The 7,677-nt window shown below is 51.5% G+C and overlaps 2 pseudogenes; one reads left to right on the top strand and one right to left on the bottom strand.

The window, feature by feature from the left end:
• Nucleotides 1-2,333: 2,333 nt before the first annotated feature.
• Nucleotides 2,334-3,433, bottom strand: LOC101774552 (annotated as a pseudogene).
• A 2,837-nt stretch (nt 3,434-6,270) lies between these two features.
• On the top strand, nt 6,271-7,677 carry LOC101774148 (annotated as a pseudogene).

The following is a 7,677-nucleotide window of genomic DNA, read 5'->3' as shown; positions in this document are numbered from 1 at the left end:
CCGCCCGGGTGGCATGATCGGTAGCTGCCGACGACTCACGCAACTTCTGCTCCTACCCCTTCCCGCTCCTGCCGTCGACCCGTCTCGCCCGACGCCGTTGCCGAACGTAATCAGCTACGCGACCTCCTGCAGCCTCGGCCCTGTGTACCGAGCTGTTAATTGTTGGGGGTAGTGAGATATAGGATGGCAAGGGGCAAATATGTCATATGCAATCAGATAAGCAACCCAAACCCAAACACCTAGACTTATAAATAAGCAACTACAAATAAGCAAAATAAGCAACTTATAAATAAGCATCCATAACCAAACAGGCCATAAGAGTGTGTATTCAAAAGTACAAATGTACATAAATTTGACTATTTCAGCTCTATTTTTTAACATTTGTAGTTGATTATACCCTTAAATACTATGGATTAGAAAAATAATAAAATACCCCCTTGAGCCCGCCCCTTCCTGCTGCAACGCCCAGCAGACGAAAGCGGCCTGCGGAGCATACGCTCGCAGGTTCTTGCAGGAGAGGCGGGCGGGCGATGTAGGTGTTCTACAGGCTCTTGCATCCTTACCTATATCTACATATACGATAATATCTATACATTTAGAAAAATTAAAATAACCTATAATTTTATAATTTAAAACGGAAAGAGTATATGTATGCATTTTTTTTTCTGAATAGTTGTTTTTGGAAACATAAATAAAAAATGTGTAAAGAAATTTTTTTTCGAATGGTGGTGCTCTAGCAACACTCCACAGCCTGGGCTGGGCGTCCGTTCGTGCCAACAACCAGGAGCAAAATCCAAAGCCCTGGGATCCAGTGGCCATTGCCAGTCTTCGTGTCCGCCAAGTGCCAATGCAGAGAAGACTACCCGTTTCAATTAGTGGAATATATCGTACCACGTTGAATTGGCAACGATATTAATTGACTTTCTATAAAATTACATGCTTCTTTTTAAGATGTGCTGTGCATAGAGGGAACGTACTGCCAATTCAGATTGGGTATAGTTTTGCAATTTTTTAATTCAAAAAATTATTTTTTTTGTAAAATTAAAAAATATAAAGGAAAAAAAATTCGGCCGACGGTGCTCTAGCAACTTAACAACACTCCACAGCCTGGGCATCCGTTCGTCGTGCCAACCAGGAGCGGATTCCAAAAGCCCTTGGATCCAGCGGGCATTGCCGGTCTCTGTGTCCGCCCAAGTGCCAATGCAGAGCACACTGTTTTGCAGGCACGGCCATGGCAGCGGACACGTGATCCCTAGGGGTGGAAATGGATAGTTGGAAATTCAAATTATCCGAATTCGTATCCGCTAAAACGTAAATATGGATATTTGAATCCGTGCCCGATTTTAATATGGTAACTAAAGTGGAAGTATTCAAATTCGATTTTTAATCAGTTTTATCTATCCGAATCCGGATTCTTATTCGAAATTCGTATTCGTTTAGAATAAAGCTTCTCTCAAAACCATATATTATTTTGATTTAGTTTGAAAGAGATATATATATTGATGTAAATTAATTTAGTACCATATTTTACTTGTTTATTGATGTACAATCAATTTTTATCCATTTATTCTTAAAATATTTACTTATATATATTTTTATTGTTGATACATTTAATTATTGAAATATTTATTGGTAAATATTTTATTATCAACAAGGTATCTTTGTTTACATGTGTTATATAGTCATACTTTATTCTCTACTTGCATAATGATTTTGATATTCCAAAATCATCTATTAAGAAAATAGTTAGTAGCTACAATCTTAATTTAGTAGATATCCGAACGTGAATTCGTATTCGAACTATTCATTTTGTATTCGTATCCAAGAACATTCGAATTCGACAAAAAAATATGGATATCCAACTAAAAATATCCAAATTCTATCCATATCCGTACCATTTCCATCCCAGTGATCCCCCGTGCAGTGCAGTGCTCAACTGCACGAGCTTTGCCAGTACCACCACCGGCTGGGATTGGCTGTTGCATTGCACGGAAGTGGATAGATTTCAGAGCGCTGCTTCGGCCGTCGGCCCGAGCCCAGAGCCCCTTCTGCCTACCTGCTGCCTGCTGCCAACGCGTCACGAGTCCCGAGGCCACGACGCAGAAGAGGTGCCTTTGAACTGCATCTGGAGTAATTCGATCACGTGAAATTCGCTCCAGATGCAGAATTACCGTAGAAAGATTCAGCCGAGCTAGAGTGACGTTGGGAAGATCGATCAAGTTAAGGTCACTGAACCACTACATTGTAATTTAGAAAATGCAATTCCAACATCGAACATAAGATGCAATTAAACAGCATTTGTCAATCATCTAAACTCGAGTAGCCACCTCGATCTACTCATCCTCCACTACCTCCTCGTCCTCGGGGAGGACGACCTTGTCGGAGCTGGTGGCGTTCTTCGCCGCCGCCGTCGTCGCCTCCCTTGCCTCCCGCAGCGCCTGCACCAGGCCGGCGAGGCAGGACCCCGCGTCGTCGTCGCCGGCGCGCTTGGGCGTCAGGAGCTCGGCGACGTCGGCGGGGGTGATGTCGACCTCCCGGAGCAGCGCCGCCACGTCGTCGAACAGCGGGTGGGCATCGACGGCGAGGTAGTTCCTGGCGAGGAACCTGAAGGACTCGAAGCAGCAGTAGGACATCTCGATGTGGTCCATGCGCCCGCACCGGATCAGCGCCAGGTCCAGCCTGTCGGCGTGGTTGGTGGTGAAGACGATGACGCGCTCGCCGCCGCACGCCGACCAGAGCCCGTCGATGAAGTTGAGCAGGCCGGAGAGCGTCACCTTGCTCGTCGAGGTCGGTTCGAGCTGCGGCTCCGCCTTGGACGCGTCGTCGGCGTCGCCGCCGGGGCCCGGCGGCGGCGGCGCTTGCCGGTGAGGTCGAGGGAGCAGTCGATGTCCTCGATGACGATGATGGACCTTCCCTTGGTGTCGGTGAACATGCGGCGGAGCTCGGTGTTGGAGGACACGGAGGTGAGCTCGATGTCGTAGATGTCGTAGTCGAGGTAGTTTGCCATGGCGGCGATCATGGAGGACTTGCCGGTGCCCGGCGGGCCGTGGAGGAGGTACCCGTGCTTCCACGCCTTGCCGATGCGCGCGTAGTACTCCTTGCCGTTGCGGAACGCGTCGAGGTCGTCCATGATGTCCTTCTTCTTGGCCGGGTCCATGGCCAGCGTCTCGAACGTCGACGGGTGCTTGAACACCACGTGCTTCCACGACGACTTGAAGTACCGCTCGCCGGTGTTGGTGAAGAGCTTCCGGCGGCGGTTGGCGGCCATGATGGCGCGGCCCTCGCGGCAGACGTGGGGGAGGTAGGAGTCGACGACGAGGTCGCGGTGGCGCTCGTGGAACACGAGCCGGTACGCGCGCCCGGCGTCCTCCGCCTGGGCGTCGCATCCTTGGCTGTTGTGATGGTGGCGTGGAGCCGGCACGGCTTGCCACCACACCGTGGCGCCTTGGAACTCGTCGGCGACCTCCTCGCCGTCGCCCACGGTGAGCGCGAACCGGCGGCTGCCGTCGCCGTCGCGCCGGCGCTCGGCAAGCCGCAGGGACCGCGCCCCGCGCGAGCACCGGGCGCCGAGGTACGCCGCGGCCTGCTCGAACGCGTCCCGTCGCCGCCGCCGTACTCGGCGACGGTGACGGCGAGGTAGGGGTCCAGGAGCCACGCGAGGCGGCGCGCGTGGTGGCGCAGGAAGGGGAAGCGGCCGGCGAGGCGGTCCGGCAGCAGCTGACGCGGGAGGTAGCGGCGCAGCATGCTCCACGCGAGCATCGCGCCCGCCAGCGCTGACCAGAGGCCGGCGAACCGATCCAGCATCCCGGGAGGCGAGGCCGCCGGCGCCGCCGTCGGGCCCCTCGTCGTAGCTCTTGGCCGCGGCGGCATGCGTGGGTGGTGAGCTGCGGCCTCTGGCCCTCTGTGTCGTGCGGGGTGGTGAACGTGAGCCCTTGCAGGCTTGCACCGGATCTTTTTATTACCTGACAGTTGATTGATCTGCCGATCACTCGACTGACATTCTGCACGCCAAGAACGCAGAGTTCGTTGCGATGTACCATGTGGAAGCATGCTCGATGTGCTTGTCACGAGAGAAGGGTTTCAGAGCAGAGCATTCCGAGTAATTTAGAAAATGCAATTCCAACCTCAGCTTGCACCAGTCATAGCAGGCCCCAAGGATGCATTTGGGAGAGCTCCCAGAGCTGATTCTCTGCTCATTCCAGCAATAGCTCCGCCAAGCAATTTTTCAGAGAGAAATGAATCGTTGTACGGGAGTTCAAATTTGTTTTCCGTGAACTAGCTCCTTCCAAAGCTACGGTCTCTAAAATCTAAATATTTGTCTTTTGGAATACATGTAGCCAACACATTCAATACTAGTTTCAAAATACTACACATTTGTTATATTTGGAATACGTCCCATTACTATTAATTTATGGCTAAAGTATTGTCTTGGAGACCATGTTGTTAGCCGAAACGATAATTCATTTAAAATCGGAGGGGTTCCAGGCTAGGCTAAAATATTTTTTTCTTTTAATCGAAGTTGAAAATGGCGCTTAACAATGGGTCAGCCAGCCAAGGCCTAGCCCACGCTCGTTTCTTCCTCCTTCCCCATGCTTGGTTTCACCATGCAGGGGAAATGTGACTCAAGGGTGTACGTACCAGAAGGTATTGAAAGTGAGTTGAGCACAGAGTAAACATATAGATTCCAAGAGATAAACATTGAATAAAATTATAACGGGTCCATTCTATCTCTATAGAGCATAGAAGTTGTACATCCTATAAATGTTAAGAGGAGAGAAAGGTCACATTCACTGATCTAAACACTAAGAAAATGATCAATGCCAACATGATTTAGAATAATTTTCAAAAAAAAAATCCGTTTACAGATTATAAGATATATCAACTTATCTCTCTAATCTTTCTAATGAGTTGAGTCCGCTATTAGATGTGGTGGAGACATTCGTAAAATTAGTAACCTTTTGGAACTAGTGAAAAATACAATCCACACCGTTTTGTAGTATCTTTATTGGTAAAATGTACATGAAGATGCCACAATAATATAGATTCTATTTTCACTATATATGCCTAACAAGTTTTAAAATATTTCATAAATTTAATGGCTAAGATGGACATGATATATTCCTCTACCAAATTTCATTATAAAACTCGAATAATTAAAAAAAAGATAAAATACAGAAATTTCTAAGTAAATATATAGTACATATAGAATTTTGAAAAAGCATGAAAACAAGCATTTTAAAAGACTATCTATAATGACTTTATAAATGTCTCAATCAGGTTTTTAAGAAACCAGTATCCGATTTGATGATTTCAAATATATAACTTTTATAAAATGTTGGTGGTGTACTTGGCCCCACAAACCAAACTCCAATTCCACGTGTAAAAATGAGCCCTCCTTTCGCTCTGTTAAGAGAAAATTATAGTCATTGTCGTGATCGATGGACATGCAAAACACAAAATCAAAGCATAGTGATTTTTGTAGCATCTTTTCTCCAACATACTTTGTGACAATTGCGAATGTAGAGGGGCTGGCAAAAGGCGCCTAAGTAATATGGTTCTCCAAAGTTCAGTAAGGTCCATGGTTTGTCATCATTCAACAGTTAGGTTAATTGCTACATGCAAAACCACCGTGATCTTGGTAGCCAGCACACAAGTACCTGGTGGAGGGAGGAGTGATCACATAAGGGTGCAATAGTGGAGGGAGGGTTAAGTTGTGGCTAGCGGACATCTTGATTCTTCTTACCAGAGGAACGGAATAATTTATGTACCATGAAATGCAAATGCATAGTGAATCCACACAAGATACGCTTAAAATGAAAAAAAGCCTCACTAGGTTTGCCACTATCCTGCACAAACCTTCGCCGCTGATCTTCCTTATCTCCCCACATTCTCAAAGTCTTAAAAGGGACACAGGTGGTTACGGAACCTTCATAGAGGTCTAAAGCTCAGAAGGTGTGATAAAAGAGCACCTAAAATTAGAATAATGCGTAATAAATTACATATCAGAAAACCATGGACGAAGACAGCAATATTTGGCAGTAGGAAACAAGCAACGCCTACCAGCTCGAAAGCCAGTTGGCCCACATCCTGACAGCTCCGACCGTTTCCTTTCCAAGTCTCCATATCCCCTCCCCTCCTCTGCGGAGGCCAGTAGGCCATCCACCTCGCACGCCACCGTTCGCAGTCCACAGCAGAGGCGGGCAGGCGGCAGCTTGCCACCCCACTCACGGACTCACCCAGGCACCTGCACGCCGGCGGCGCCCGAGAGGCATGGCGAAACCGGCGCCGGTAACGCCTGGGACGGTGGAGCGGTTCGCCAGGCCCATGTCGGTGCTCGCTGGCGCGATGTTTGTCTGGAAGATGGTGCGCCGCTCCTGCCTCCTCTCGCTTCGCCAGCAGCTGAACGACCTCGCCGGCCGCTTCTTTCGCCACCAGGTGCGGCGGCTCATGGGGATCGCGGATCCCTAACTCACCGTCACCGTCCCCGAGCACGACGGCGCGGGATGAAGAGCGGGGACGCGTACGAGCAGGCCAAGAAGTACCTCGGCGACCGGTGCGCGCGCCGGGCGCGGCAGCTCCGGGCAGGGAGCACGCCCGGCGGCGACCGCTTCGTGCTCAGCCTGGGAGATGGCGAGGAGGTCACCGACGAGTACCGCGGCGCCACGGTGTGGTGGTACTCCGTTCCCGCGCCGCTCCGCCGCCAGGACGCCGGGCGCACGTACCGGCTCGTGTTCCACCGGCGCCACCGCGAGCTCGTCGTCAGCTCCTACCTCCCCCACGTCTGCCGCGAGGGCCGCGCCGTCATCGTCGCCAACCGCCGCCGGAAGCTCTTCACCAACTCCGGCGAAAGGTGGGGCATCCGGCACCATTTTTGTGCGCGCCGTGAAAGCACGTTATAGCTTTGCCGCCATTGACGCCCGCGCGCGGCGCGGTCGTGTTCCTGGCAGGTACAGCGGGAGGTCGATCTGGAGGCACGTGGCGTTCGAGCACCCGTCGACGTTCGAGACGCTGGCCATGGATCCGGCCAAGAAGAAGGACATCATGGACGACCTCGACGCGTTCCGCAACGGCAAGGAGTACTACGCGCGCGTCGGCAAGGCGTGGAAGCGCGGGTACCTCCTCCACGGCCCGCCGGGCACCGGCAAGTCCACCATGATCGCCGCCATGGCCAACTACCTCGACTACGACATCTACGACGTCGAGCTCACGTCCGTGTACGCCAACGCTGACCTCCGGCGCATGTTCATCCAGACCACCAGCAAGTCCATCATCGTCATCGAGGACATCGACTGCTCCCTCGACCTCACCGGCAAGCGCAAGAAGAAGAAGCATCCCGCACCATCCGACTGGAAAGCGAGCAAGGTGAGGCTCTCCGGCATGCTCAACTTCATCGACAGCCTCTGGTCGGCGTGCGGCGGCGAGCGCGCCATCGTGTTCACCACCAACCACGCCGAGATGCTGGACCCAGCGCTCATCTGGCGCGGCCGCATGGACAAGCACATCGAGATGTCCTACTGCTGCTTCGAGGTGTTCAGGTTCCTGGCCAAGAACTACCTCGCCGTCGACACCCACCCGCTGTTCGACGACGTGAGGGTGCTGCTGCGAGAGGTCAACATCACCCCCGCCAGCGCGCCGCTGCTGCCGTCGACGAGGGCTCCTGCCTCGCCGGCCTGGTGA

The sequence above is a fragment of the Setaria italica genome, chromosome II, assembly GCF_000263155.2.
Source record: "Setaria italica strain Yugu1 chromosome II, Setaria_italica_v2.0, whole genome shotgun sequence".
NCBI lineage: Eukaryota > Viridiplantae > Streptophyta > Magnoliopsida > Poales > Poaceae > Setaria > Setaria italica.
The sequence above is the reverse complement of the archived record's forward strand: the minus strand, read 5'-3'. Positions and strand labels throughout refer to the sequence as shown.